Source organism: Elephas maximus, chromosome 5, assembly GCF_024166365.1.
Source record: "Elephas maximus indicus isolate mEleMax1 chromosome 5, mEleMax1 primary haplotype, whole genome shotgun sequence".
Lineage (NCBI taxonomy): Eukaryota > Metazoa > Chordata > Mammalia > Proboscidea > Elephantidae > Elephas > Elephas maximus.
In genome coordinates, this window is record NC_064823.1 from 2964101 (window position 1) to 2977697 (window position 13597).

Here is a 13597-nt window from a genome sequence, read left to right on the forward strand (position 1 = left end):
CAGAGTAGGAGCTTCCCTGCACAGGGACCCCCGGTCAAAAGGATGCACTCTGCTCCTGGCACTGCTTTCTTGGTGGTATGAAGTCCCCCTTTTCTGCTTGCTTCCCTTTCCTTTTATCTCTTGAGAGATAAAAGGTGGTGCAGGCCACACCCCAGGGGAACTCCCTTTACATTGGATCAGGGATGTGACCTGGGTAAGAGCGGTGTTACAATCCCACCCTAATCCTCTTTAACACAAAATTACCATCCCATAATGGAGGACAACCACAGAACACTGGGAATCGTGGCCAAACCAAGTTGACACATATTTTGGGAGGGACACAATTCAATCCATGACAGTTATTAAAAAGACAGGAAAGAAAGAAAAGACCAAAATGGATGTCAGAAGAGACTCTGAAACTTGCTTTTGAGTGTTGAGTAGTTAAAGCAAGTGGAAGAAAAGATGAAGTAAAAGAACTGAACAGCAGATTTCAAAGAGCAGCTCAAGAGCGCCACATAAACCAGAGACTACATCAGCCTGAGACCAGAAGAACTAGATGGTGCCTGGCTACAACCGATGACTGCCCTGACACGCAACACAACAGAGAACCCCTGAGGGAGCAGGAGAGCAGTGGGACGCAGACCCCAAATTCTCATAAAAAGACCAGACTTAATGGTCTGACTGAGACTAGAAGGACCCTGGTGGTCATGGCCCCCAGACCTTCTGTTGGCCCAGGACAGGAACCATTCCCGAAGCCAACTCTTCAGACAGGGATTGGACAATGGAATAGAAAAAGATGCTGGTGAAGAATGAGCTTCTTGGATCAAGTAGACACTTGAGATTATGTTAGCATCTCCTATCTGGAGGGGAGATGAGAGGGAAGAAGGGGCTAGAAGCTGGTGGAATGGACACAAAAAGAGAGAGTGGAGGGAAGGAGTGGGCTGTCTTATTAGGAGGAGAGCAATTAGGAGTATATAGCAAGGTGTATATAAAGTTTTGTATGAGAGACTGACTTGATTTGTGAACTTTCACTTAAAGCACAATAAAAATTAAAAAAAAAAAAAAAGCAGCTCAAGGAGACAAAGTAAAGTATTATAATGACATGTGCAAAGACCTGGAATTAGGAAATCAAAAGAGAAGAACACGCTCAGCATTTCTCAAACTGAAAGAACTGAAGAAAAAATTCAAGCCTCAAGTTGCAATAGTCAAGGATTCTATGGGCGAAATATTGAATGGCACAGGAAGCATCAAAAGAAGATGGAAGGAACACACGGAATCACTGCACCAAAAAGAATTGGTTGACATTCAACCATTTCAGGAGGTAGCATATGATCAGGAACTAATGGTACTGAAGGAAGAAGTCCAACCTGCACTAAAGGCATTGGCAAAAAACAAGGCTCCAGAAACTGACGGAATACCAATCGAGATGTTTCAATAAACGACGTAATGCTGGAAATGCTTGCTCGTCTATGCCAAGAAATTTGAAAGACAGCTACCTCGCACTCGGCTGGAAGAAATCCATATTTGTGCCCATTCCAAAAAAAGGTGATCCAACAGAATGCAGAAATTATGAAAATGATATCATTCATATTACACTCAAGGAAATTTTGCTGAAGATAATTCTAAAACAGTTGCAGTGGTACATCCACAGAGAACTGCCAGGAATTCAGGCTGGATTCAGAAGAGGACGTGGAACCAGGCATGTCATTGCTGATGTCAGATGGATTCTGGCTGAGAGCAGGGAATACCAGAAAGATGTTTACCTGTGTTTTATTGACTATGCAAAGGCCTTCCACTGAGTGAATCATAACATATTATGCATACCATTGTGAAGAATGGGAATTCCAGAACACTCAATTGTGTTCATGTGGAACCTGAACATAAATCAAGAGGCAGTCATTCGAACAGAACAAGGGGCTCCTGCATGGTTTAAAATCAAGAAAGGTGTGCATCAGGGTTGTATACTTTCACCAAATTTATTCAATCTGTACTCTGAGCTAATAATTCAAAAAAAGCTGGACTATATGAAGAAGAACAGGGCATCAAGATTTGGAGGAGGACTCATTAACAGCCTGCAATATGCAGATGACACAGCCTTGCTTGCTGAAAGTGAAGAGGACTTGAAGCACTTACTGATAAAGATCAAAGACCACAGCCTTCAGTATGGATTACAGTTCAACTTAAAGAATACAAAAATCCTGCCAACCGGACCAATAAGCAACATCATGATAAATGCAGGAAGTGTTGAAGTTGTGAAGGATTTCATTTTACTTGGGTCCATAATCAATGCCCATGGAAGCAGCAGTCAAGAAATCAAACAATGTATTGCATTGGGCAAATCTGCTGCAGAAGACATCTTTAAACTGTTTAAAAGCAAAATTGTCACTTTGAGGACTAAGGTGCACCTGACCCAAGCCATAGTATTTTCAATCACCTCATATGCATGTGAAAGCTAAACAGTGAATAAGGAAGAATTGCTGCCTTTGAATTGTGGTGTTGGCAAAGAATATTGAATATACCATGGACTGGCAGAAGAACGGACAAATCTGTCTTGGAAGAAGTACAGCCAGAATGCTCCCAGAGGTGAGGATGTTGAGACTTTGTGTTACAAACTTTGGATATGTTATTAGGAGGGACCAGTTCCTGGGAAGGGACATCGTGCTTGGTAAAACAGAGGATCAGCAAAAAAGAAGAAGACCCTCAACCGGAATGATTGACACAGTGACTGCAATAATGGGCTCAAACGTAGCGAGGACTGTGAGGATGGTGCGGGATTGGGCAGTGTTTGCTTCTGTTGTACACAGAGTCACTATGGGTCAGAACCGCCTCAATGGTAGCTAACAGTACCAACAAATGCCTCTAACGGATCTGTGATGGTCTGTGAGGGGCGAACTTCCCAGGCATGATCTATCTTTATTTTGCCTGTCTTTTGAATGATAGCTTAGTATTGGTATGATAATCTAGCTAGATTTAAAATTACTTTTCTTTGGCAGATTGAATAATTATTTCACCTATTAATGCTGTTGTTCTTCTGTAGGTAGCCTGTCTTTTCTCTCTGGTGGTTTTTAAGATTGTTCTATTTTCCCTTAATGTTTTACACATTCCCTACAATGTGGGTTTATTTTTACTTGTGTTGCTTGGAATTTTCTGTGAACTTTTAGTTTGAGGGTATATATTTTCAATTCTTGGAAACTCTCAGCCATTTTCTCTTTAAATTGTGCTTCTCTGTCTTCCTCTTTCATCTGTTTTTTTCCCTGGAACGCCTATTGATTTATTCTGGAACCTCACGCTTTACTTCTCTTTCTGAGTTTTTGTCTCTCTGTTGGATTCTGTGGACTTCCTCAGCACTGTTTTCCAATTCTCTCTTTGGCTGATTCCAGCCTAGACTTTATCCCATCTACTGAGATTCTTAATTTCAATGAATTTTTTTTCAGTTCCAAAATTTCTAGTTAGTTCTTCTCCATGTCTAGTTATTCTCGAGGATATTCATTTTTAGTTATTTTCTGCAAATAACTGCTCAATTGTGTAAACAGTCACACTTAAGAGATGATGTAAGGAAAATGAAAAAATTCAGGATGTTGACTGAAAAAATTCAGGATGTTCACCTTTCCAAGAGGGTGAATGCTTTAAATTCTTTCCATCTTATTTTTGTTATAAGATTCATAAATTAAGTGCCTATTTTATGTAAAAATCATTTCACTACAGTGATAAAGATTCTTAAAGTGTTTTATCTTCTGTGTAGTTTCCTAGTTCATCAAACTCAGGGAGTCAGCTATCTCTCTGCATCAGTCATACGTACACTGCACACACATTCCCGGGGAAATTAACCTGAAAGGTAATAGGAATGTAAGCATACAGTCACTTATTTTGCTTCTCATTCGGATTTCTTCTTGGGATGTTCAACAGGCCCAGGTTATTTGCATGGTCATAGGGGACAGTAGTTAGTAGCTCCATGGATTCAGGACGCTACTGGCATAGCCACAATTTGCTTTAGAAAGGACCTGAGACTCACTCTCCCAGCCAAAGGAGCCCACCTTGCAGAGAGTCAGAAGGAATGTGAGGGAATATTTTTCTTACCGAGAGGCAGTTGGCACCGAAGCATTTACTCGATGGTCCCTCTCAATTTGCAGAATATAGCCAGTTGTCCCGGATGCGCTCTGTTTTTCCCAAGGGTGCAGTGGCTTCAAGTTAGAACATCTTGTGAATTCTGTTTCATCAGGGGCTCAGACTCAAAGTGACCATTTTATGTCAAAGGGTCCCAAAGTCCTCAAAAGTTATGTGCCTAAAGGATGACCCCTCATCTAAAGACCAGCCTCCTCTAAAGAGCTTGACTGGGCTGAATCTCAAATCCAATATTGATTCTAACTAAACGTGCAGTGAGGTTGGTTAGAGTTACTGAACAATGGGCAAGGGAGGCCTTAGTTTTCAACTTTTAAGATTGATATTAGATGCATAAGTGATTTTATTTTCAGCAAATATTTAGTTTCTGATATGGTCCAAATATTTTTCTAGGAATGACTGTAGCTATTGTGTATCTTTATGTTTTTATAAAAATGCATGTGTATTATGACTTTAACCCTAATTACTGCCTTACAGTATGGGTCTGCAACCTTTCCAACTTGAAATGTGAGAACCACTGTGCAGGAAAATTTTCTGTTCCTTAGCAGGTCCCTGTAACCTCAAATTCAGGGTCAAGTACCATGTGAAGTAAGTTTCTTGTTGACTAACTGTGGAATCATGGAGTTTCAGAACTGGATGAGAACATGGATATTAACCCTCTGATTTTTATAGAAAAAGTAACAAAGCACCCATAAGGTCAAGATCAAACAGTTAGTGAATATCAGGCATAGGATTAGAATTTAAGTCTCCTAATTTCTGGCCTAATGTCCATGAATTCAGAAGGGTCTATGAATAAATATGAGCATTAGATTCATTCAAAAACCACCCAAGAAATCTCTATACTTTTAAATAAGCCTATTATTTTTTTATTAGTAATATAAAAATTGTTACTTCTGACATGTTATAAACAAAATCAACAATCTCATGTACCCATTATGAGGTACTTAAGAACTTTGTTTTGAGGGCTTTGAAAGGCTGAGGAAGATAGCCAAAGGAGCTATCTACAACTGGGCAGGTTTCCCAGATAGCCCCAGAAGGAAAAAAGAATCAACAGATTAATAAATCAGAGTTCTTTTAATAGTTCTTCTATGATGTCTAATTGTTAATGTAAGACCCTATAACTTCATCACAAGGGATAGCACTGTGGCTGAAAATGTTGACTAAACTTGGATTCTTTCTCGATACTATAATTCAAACAAGCCCCTGGTACTTAAATGAAGAGAAACTGCGAAATTTTAAGTTAATAGTATATACCACATTCAAAATCACAAAAATTCTACAGTCTCCCCCTCATTATCACAGGGAATATATTTTTGAGTCTCTACTGTGTATCAGGCAATCTCACTTAATCCTTCTAACAACCCAATGTGGTAGATTTTATAATCAATACCATCTCCATTTTATAAACCATTTTATAAGCTGAGGTTGTGACAAGTTAGGTAGCTTGCTTGAGATCATTCAGCCAGTGACAGCAGGACTGGAATGTGTACTCAGTCTCTCTGACTCCAGAGCTTAGCTCTAAACCACTATGATATATAAGCTCTATTTTGTTACAGGTGGGGATGGGAGTTGATGAAAGAAACTATTTCTACATTCCCAGTGTCTAGAACTGTGCCTGGCATCTAATGGTGTTTACTAAAGATTTCTTGGATACACAAATTAATAAATTTACAAGGGTAAAATGGACTGTCTAAATCTACAAACGGGCTTGTAAGGCTCCTATCAAATTTACAAGGTATGCATGACTCAAGAAAGGTTTTCAAACAAGTCTTTACTGTGACTTTGTTAGTCTCAACTGAATTACTTCAAAGGTGTCACAATGTCTCTTGATCTGCAGAGGAGCCACTGAGCTGTCCAGTGTTTATTCTCTGCTGTGCTGTTTAGTTGTAAACTGGCGGAGATGCTGTATAGTAAGACATATTTTATCCCTGAAAAACAAACTCAGGGAGTAAGTCTTTTTCAGGTCTCACTGCTCTTCAGTGTCTCTTAACGAACTATCAAGAAGTATATGCTGAATGGGAGACTTACACCTAAGTACAGTCTCCGGTGTCTGCCTGAGCTGGAAGCCAGGCTCTGCCCCTTGTCAGCTGTGTGACACTGGTAAAATTATCTATGCCTCAGTTTCCTCCTTCAGAAAATGCTGTGTGCCCCCTAGGGTTGTTGTGAGAACTAAACAAGTTAGTTTGTATAAGGACCCTGGTGTGTTGTTGTCGTTGCTTGGTATGTTGTTGTTTTTGTTGTTGTGTGCCGTCAAGTCAACCCGGCTCATAGCTACCCTACAGGACAGAGTAGAACTGCCCCATAGGGTTTCCAAGGGTGTAATCTTTACAGAAGCATATCTCTGGGTCTTTTCAGCAGCGGATCGCCAGGTCTTTGCTCCTGCGAAGCCACTAGTGGGTTGAAGCCACTGGTGGGTTTGAACCACCAACCTTTTGGTTAGCAGACACCAGTGTTCCTAGAACTTAGTATATATTAAAAACAAAACAAAAAAAACCAAGCCTGTTGCCATCGAGCTGATCCTGACTCATAGAGACTCTATTAAGACAGAGTAGAATTGCCCTGTGGAGTTTCCAAGGAGCTTGGTATAACGCCCAATAAATAGTACATAATCAATAAATGTTAACTACTATTGCATCAAACACATATTATTTCCTTCAATGTATGGAAATAAACTTTATTCTTTCATCAGAAAACAGGCTTTGAGTACCCTTCTCCATGTGCCAACTTCTACTCCATGCACAGAGGACGGAGAAACAACAAAGTCCCTGCTCTCTTGAGCTTCACATTCTAGAAGGAGACTCAAAAAATAAACAAATAAAAAAAGATGCACTATGTGCCAGGTAGTGAAAAGCGGCTCAAAGAAGAAAGGTAAGAGGAAGTAGGGAAAGGGCAGGGAAGGATCACTTTCCACAGCGTATCAGAGAAGTCCTGTGAGGAGCAGAGGCCTGAAGGGAGCGAGGCAGGGAGTCATGTGGACATGAGGTCTAACGTAGAACTGTGCCTAGCATATTAATTTAAAAAAAAAAAAAAAGCCAGGAGACAAGGAAGCAGAATGGATGAGGAAGAAGAGTGGTAGGAGATAGAGCCAGGGAAGTAGAAGGGGGCAGCCAGCTCCTGCAGGAGCTTGTAGGCCATGGTGAAGACTGTGGAACTTATCCCATGAGATGGGAATCATTAGTGGAATTTGAGCAGAGGGTGGACATGATTTGACATGTTTAAGAAGAAACATTAGGACTGTTGTGCAGATATTTGACTGCAAAGGGGCAAGGGTGAGAGCCAGAAGACCTGTTAGGAGACTGTTGAAGTGGTCTAGATGAGAGATGATGGAGATTAAGACCAGGATGGTGGCAGGAGTGGAGATAACTTGTGGTCAGATTCTGGATACATTTTTTAAGGCAGAGCTGACATGATTTGCTTTGGGCTGGATGTCAAGTGTGAGTGAGAGGAATCAAGAATGACTCCAATGTTTTTGTACCAAGGTATTGGTAGATTAACTCTGCCATTTTTTCTGTGATGGAGAACACTGAAGAGAGAGAAGGGAGCAGATTTAGAGATGGAATCAAGAGTTTTGCTTTGGACACGTTAAGTTGGAGATATTTATTAGACCTCAAAAGGGAGATGTGGTTTGGTGATTGAACAGAGACCAGGGTCCTAGAGATAAGGTATTTTTCTTTTCCCTTGTACATCCCCTATGCAATGCTTTTGTAAAATCCCTTGTGTCAGTATTGACTTTAATTGACTCTGCCTTAGTTATTAAGGACAAACTGCTAATTTACTGACACTCATTTAGCTGTATCTGACGACTTGTTCCTTAAGACATGGCTTCTTACTTTTCTGAATCTTTGTCTTTGCTATTTCCTCCTTCTGGATTCCCTCTCCTCACCTGTCCACCTGGGAAATAACCTTTTCAAGATTCAAGAGATGGCATTACCTCCTCCTTGAACCTTCTCCTGAATCACTTAGGCAAACTTGAGACTATATTCATCTTCCTCCTTTTTTTGGATGCTTCTTCCCTTCCTTTCCTCTTCTTTCTAATTTTCTTTCTAGGAAATACAAAGTTTCATTTTTTCTCTTTGTTATATATACATATGCAATTTGAGTCATACCAAAAATAGTAAATCAGATAGGAAAAAAACACCTAAAATCCCAGAGTATGATGGTTAACTGGCTTTCTACACTTGGCTAGACTTAAACACACAAAATGACATATTTTATAAAATAAATTTTTGTAACTCATAATATAGCCTCCTTCTTTAAGTCCATAGAATGCCTTGAAGATCTTTTAATGTCGATCAGTATAGCTGACTATGACTCATTTTCACACTTGCTTATTTAATTATTTAATGGAATATGCTTTATTTATCCATTCCCCCACTGATGGCTTTCAGTTGTTTTTACTTTGATAAATAACATAAAGACTTATATATAGCTTTACATGGGTCTTTTTAATGGGTGCATATTTTTCATTATTTAGGTATAATACAATTTATTTAACTAATCCCTAATTGAGGAATACTTAAGTTGTTTTCAGTCACATCACACATTCACACACATACACACACACACACACACACACACACACACACCAATTGAGTGGACAGAAGGAAAGAAAGAAGAAAAAATGCAGGAAAAGTGATACTGACTGGCTTACATAATTGAGACTTCTGGGGTGTCCGTGGATCCAGGACAGAAATAGTGTCATCAGAACTCCTTCCATTTCTTGCCTCCATTTTTCTCTGGGTTGCATTTTTAAGCAGACTTTAACCAGGATAAGCTTGCCCCCAGGCAGCTCAAGGCTTATTTGATCCTTACCTCCCATGATTCCTGGAGGAGAAAGTAGCCCTTTTCTTATAAAAAAAAAAAATAGTTTCTTATAGTTCCAGCAAAATTCCCAGAGAGCTTTAATTGGACCAGCCTGAGCCCATGCCTACCTTGAATCAATCACCACAGTTAAGGAGAACATGGTCTGGGTAACCAACATGCCCTTGGAGCCAGGAAAGGTTCAGCTCTCTCCCTGACCTCCCCCAAACTTCATAAATTGAGAATGCAGGTAGGATGGTTTTGATAAAGGTACAGAGGGGTTCCGTTAACAGAGGGCATGGGAATAGTTATTTAGAAGCTAACCCTCCCCCATATTAATATATAATTAAGGTATATTAAGATAGTTTTTTTTTTTTTTAAGCCAGTGCATTTGTGGGAAAAATAAGTTCTTCATGACTACAAATCTCTATAACACCTACCTGTTAGGAGGCAGCTATGGTTTAGAACTGTAACCAACAGATGCCCTACTGTTTCTGCTTTAAGGTTGGAAGATTCCTGCCTCTTGCCAATCAAACTTGTCTTCTTGTCTCTTTGCAACCATCTGTCAGTTACTCATCCATGGATGGGGAGCAGAGTCGGATCAGTGAACCTCCACTGTCCTGGGCAGCATTACTTCATCTCTGTGCCGAGTCTGTACCTTATGGCAGCTGAAGTATTACAGACTTCTTCCTTCTCCCATCCTAGGGATTTTCTTTAACGGACAATAGGCAGGAGTGGAAACTCTTTGAAGAAACAAAGAGCCACGCAACCCAAAGCTGAGACCTTTGCTTTGAACCTCATGCGAAATAACTAATACACTAATATACTGGTCCTAAAATCATTGCATTGCAATCTGTCTTATTTTCTGACCTCACCAAAAGCCAACGGACAACTCAGAGGCATGGCTTAACCAAGGTATGTGGATGTCCTGGTGGACATCCATTAACTATTTGGTGGCCCTTGAAATCACTTTGTTTGGCATTTACTCAAAGGAGAAACTGAGGGTAGTGGAGGAGGCTAGGTCAGTAGTAGCAGTCTTCTCCACAGTTCCAAACTTGCATACCCCACTTAGTAAGACAAAACCCCTGAGATAACAGAACATACTCTTCTTAGAAGGCAGTTTGCCAACCATGTACCTGTGCTGGAGAGTGACTGCTGCGTCACTCAAACCGCAGCCCACCACTACCAGAAACCCAACGGTTACTGTTGAGTCAGCTCTGACTCATGGTGGCCTCATTTGTGGCGCAGTAGAACTGTGATCCATAGGGTACTCAGTGACTATGACTTTTGGAAGTAGATTGCTGGGATGCACCTCTGGATAGATTCAAGCCACCAACCTTTTGGTTAGTATGTAAGCTCTTAACCGTTTGTATCACCCAGAGACTCCTCGCCCAATACCACACCAGGCAGATAATCAAAGTGTTTCTTCTGAACCTGGTCAGTACTCCCCCATGGAGTTCTAGTAAATACAGTGTTCTCCATTGTATCACACACTTAATTGAGTCATCTTGGATCCTGCACAGCTCAAAGGACTGAAGAGAAATTTCAGGGAGCTGACATTAACCAAGTGGGTAATTTAACTTTGGAGCAAAGTGGCTTAATTCAGATTCATGTGAACCAGGGTTTAGTGACATCAAGAAGAGAAGAATGAAATGTGATGGAGGGTAGAGGCTTAGAGGAAGAATGGTGAAGGGAGAGACAGTGTGCCATTAAAAACAAAATAAAACATTGACTATTAATATTTTCAAACCCTTTCACCTGTGGAACCTTTCATTCAAAGGAAATCTTACTCCAATTTGAAAAAGAAGGAGCTTAGGTCAAGGAGGGGCCAAGACCCGGAGGCCGGCTTCTTCCTCTCCTCACCAGACAACAGCTCCTGAGGCCCCTCCCAGGGAATTCTCAGGGCTCAACACAGCTTAAAAACTGCTGATCAAGACTGTCTACTAGAGTAAAAGTGAAGAGTGCGGTTTGCTCAGAGACAAACTGATGACCTAGGCTTTGTTCCAATGTTAAAAATGGAGAGTGCAGCTAAGGAGCAGGCACTACCAAACCATTAAACAGAAACCTTTGGACGAGTTTTCATCAGACAATGGAACTGATGCTTCGTGCTCTTAAACTATTATATGTTAGTATTTTTACCTTTTGAATGACACACGTAGGATTTAAAGCTTTCTTCAATATTGGGTACAATTTTAACTAAGTTTGAGTTAATTCTTTTTCTTCAAGTACCATTAGTTTTAACTTTTACAGACCTTTTCCTAGTCTTCCCTCAAACTCAGGCCAATCGAGAGCCGACTGTACTTTCCCTTGTGTTAGCCTGTTGTATTATTCACATTTTCTTCTCATGGCTGGATTGTTAACCTCCCTTCAGGAAGAAAATATTTCTTTTCAACTATGCACCCCTTGTACCTAGCACAGGACGAAGAGTCAATAAATATTTGCTGAATAGATGACTCCAGCAGAGACAGAATGGCTATGCAGCCCCTGTAACAGCACCACCACCACAAAGGGGAACCTAGACAATATGAAGATATATAAGACAGAGTTCGTGGACCTAATTTGAGTGCCAGTTATGTAAACTCTTTAAGTCTTCATATTTTGTCTGTAAAACAGAAGAAATAATATGATAAAGTTACATTTTCTCAGGCATGTAATTTTAAGTACCTTAAAACCCTTACAACATCATCCATGAAGGTAAAGTACACATGGTTTGGTTCATTCCTCTACCACATCCTGTACCATCTCAATGATCTTTGAGATGCTTGAGCCCATTGTTGAGGCTATTGTGTCAATTCATCTCATCGAGGGTTTTCCTTATTTTCACTGACCCTTTACTTCACCAACCATGTTTTTTTCTAGCAGTTGATCTTTCCTGATGATGTGTCCAAAGTAGGGAAGATGAAGTCTCACCATCCTCCCTTCTAGGAAGCATTCCAGTTATTTTCTTCTAAGTCTGATTTGTTCATTCTTCTGAAAGTCCAGGGTATATTCAATATTATTTGCAACACCACAGTTGAAATGCATCAATTCTTTTCTGTCTTCTTTTTTCATTGTCCAGCTTTTGCATGCATATGAGGTGATATACAGCTAGCTAGCTAGTTAGATAGCTAGCTAGCTAAATAGATAGATAGGTAGACAATGTTGTTGTTAGATGCCATAAATCAATTCAGACTACAGCAACCCCATGTATGCAGAGTAGAACTGCTCTATAGGGTTTTCAAGGCTGATCCCCAGGCCTGTCTTCCAACGAGGCTGTAGGTGGGTTTGAACCCCCAGCCTTTCAGCTAGTAGTTGAGCACTTAACCGTTTGCACCTCCTAGGGATAAATATACATGTAAATCATACACACACACATACATACACACACACGCAAACCAAAAACACACTGCCGTCAAATCGTTTCCAACTCATAGTGACCCTATAGCACAGAGTAGAACTGCACCATAGGGTTACCAAGGCTGTAAATCCTTATGGAAACAGATTGCTACATCTTTCTCCCTTGGAGCAGCAGGTGGGTTCGAACCTCTGACCTTTTGGTAGGAGCTGAGTGCTTTAACCACTGCATCTCCACGACTCTTCACACGTACATATACGTATATATGTATATGTATACACACACATTTTTTTTTTTTTAACAAACTGATGACATAAAGTTGAATTCATGTATGTTAAAGGCACATTTAAGGTAAGTCTGATTTTTATATCACACACACGCACATATATATATTAACAAACTGATGGACTATAGCTGAATCCATGTATGTTAAAGGCACATTTAAGGCAAGTCTGATTCACATATCTCTTCGGGTTGGGATTTTCAAGTTGGGTACCTGGCACAGCAGTGACACATGGCAGTGGGTGCACAATGCATGTGGGTCCCTTGCCCTTCCTGACAGGAAGCACGGTACAGTGAGAAAAGCTGTGAGAGGCTGGCTCTGCCCTGTCCCCTGTTCCTCCGCCCTTGCCTCTCCAAGTCAATTTATAGAATACCTCACACCACTGAGAAACAGGATTTTGAAAAATAAATCACATCTTACTATGGTTTTCTTACACTGCATTACAAATACTTTCTGCAGAATGGCAGCACAGTATTACTCTCCTCAGGGCTTACTCTTCTGGACTGGTCACAACTCCTTTTCCAGTTTCGTAACTTTCTGTAAACTGTGTACCATTTCTCTTTCATTTACACAGCCTGCCCACACAGTTACAGAGTTCCGTCACGGCCAGGCCCTGTGTTAGGTCCAAAGACAAATAAAACATAGTGGGAGATAGACAAGTAAATAGACAGTTACAATACAGTGTGATAATACAAGTGCCAAGAGAGAGAAATGCCCTTGGTTCTCAGATTGCAAGAAGGTGACTAACCCAGAATGGGGATTAGGGAAGCATAGTCAAAGACAGCTTTCCAGAAGAATAACTCCTGAGCTGAAATTGGGCATGTCCTCTCTAAATACTGCAGAAACAGACTTCTGTTAAAATGAGATCTGGGTACAAGGCAATAATTTGTTTCCTAGAAATGCAGACTCTTGAAATTAGAAGGAATTTTGGAAACCTAGTTACCAGCTCCTTCGATAGTGTGTGCCCTGGGATGGCTCCACCACTTTAAGCTTGAGAGCTTTCCACGAAAGAGCATTGGTGGCAAAGTGGTTAAAGCATTCGGGGGCTCATGCCTTGGTTTCCTTGCCAATGAAATGAGAAT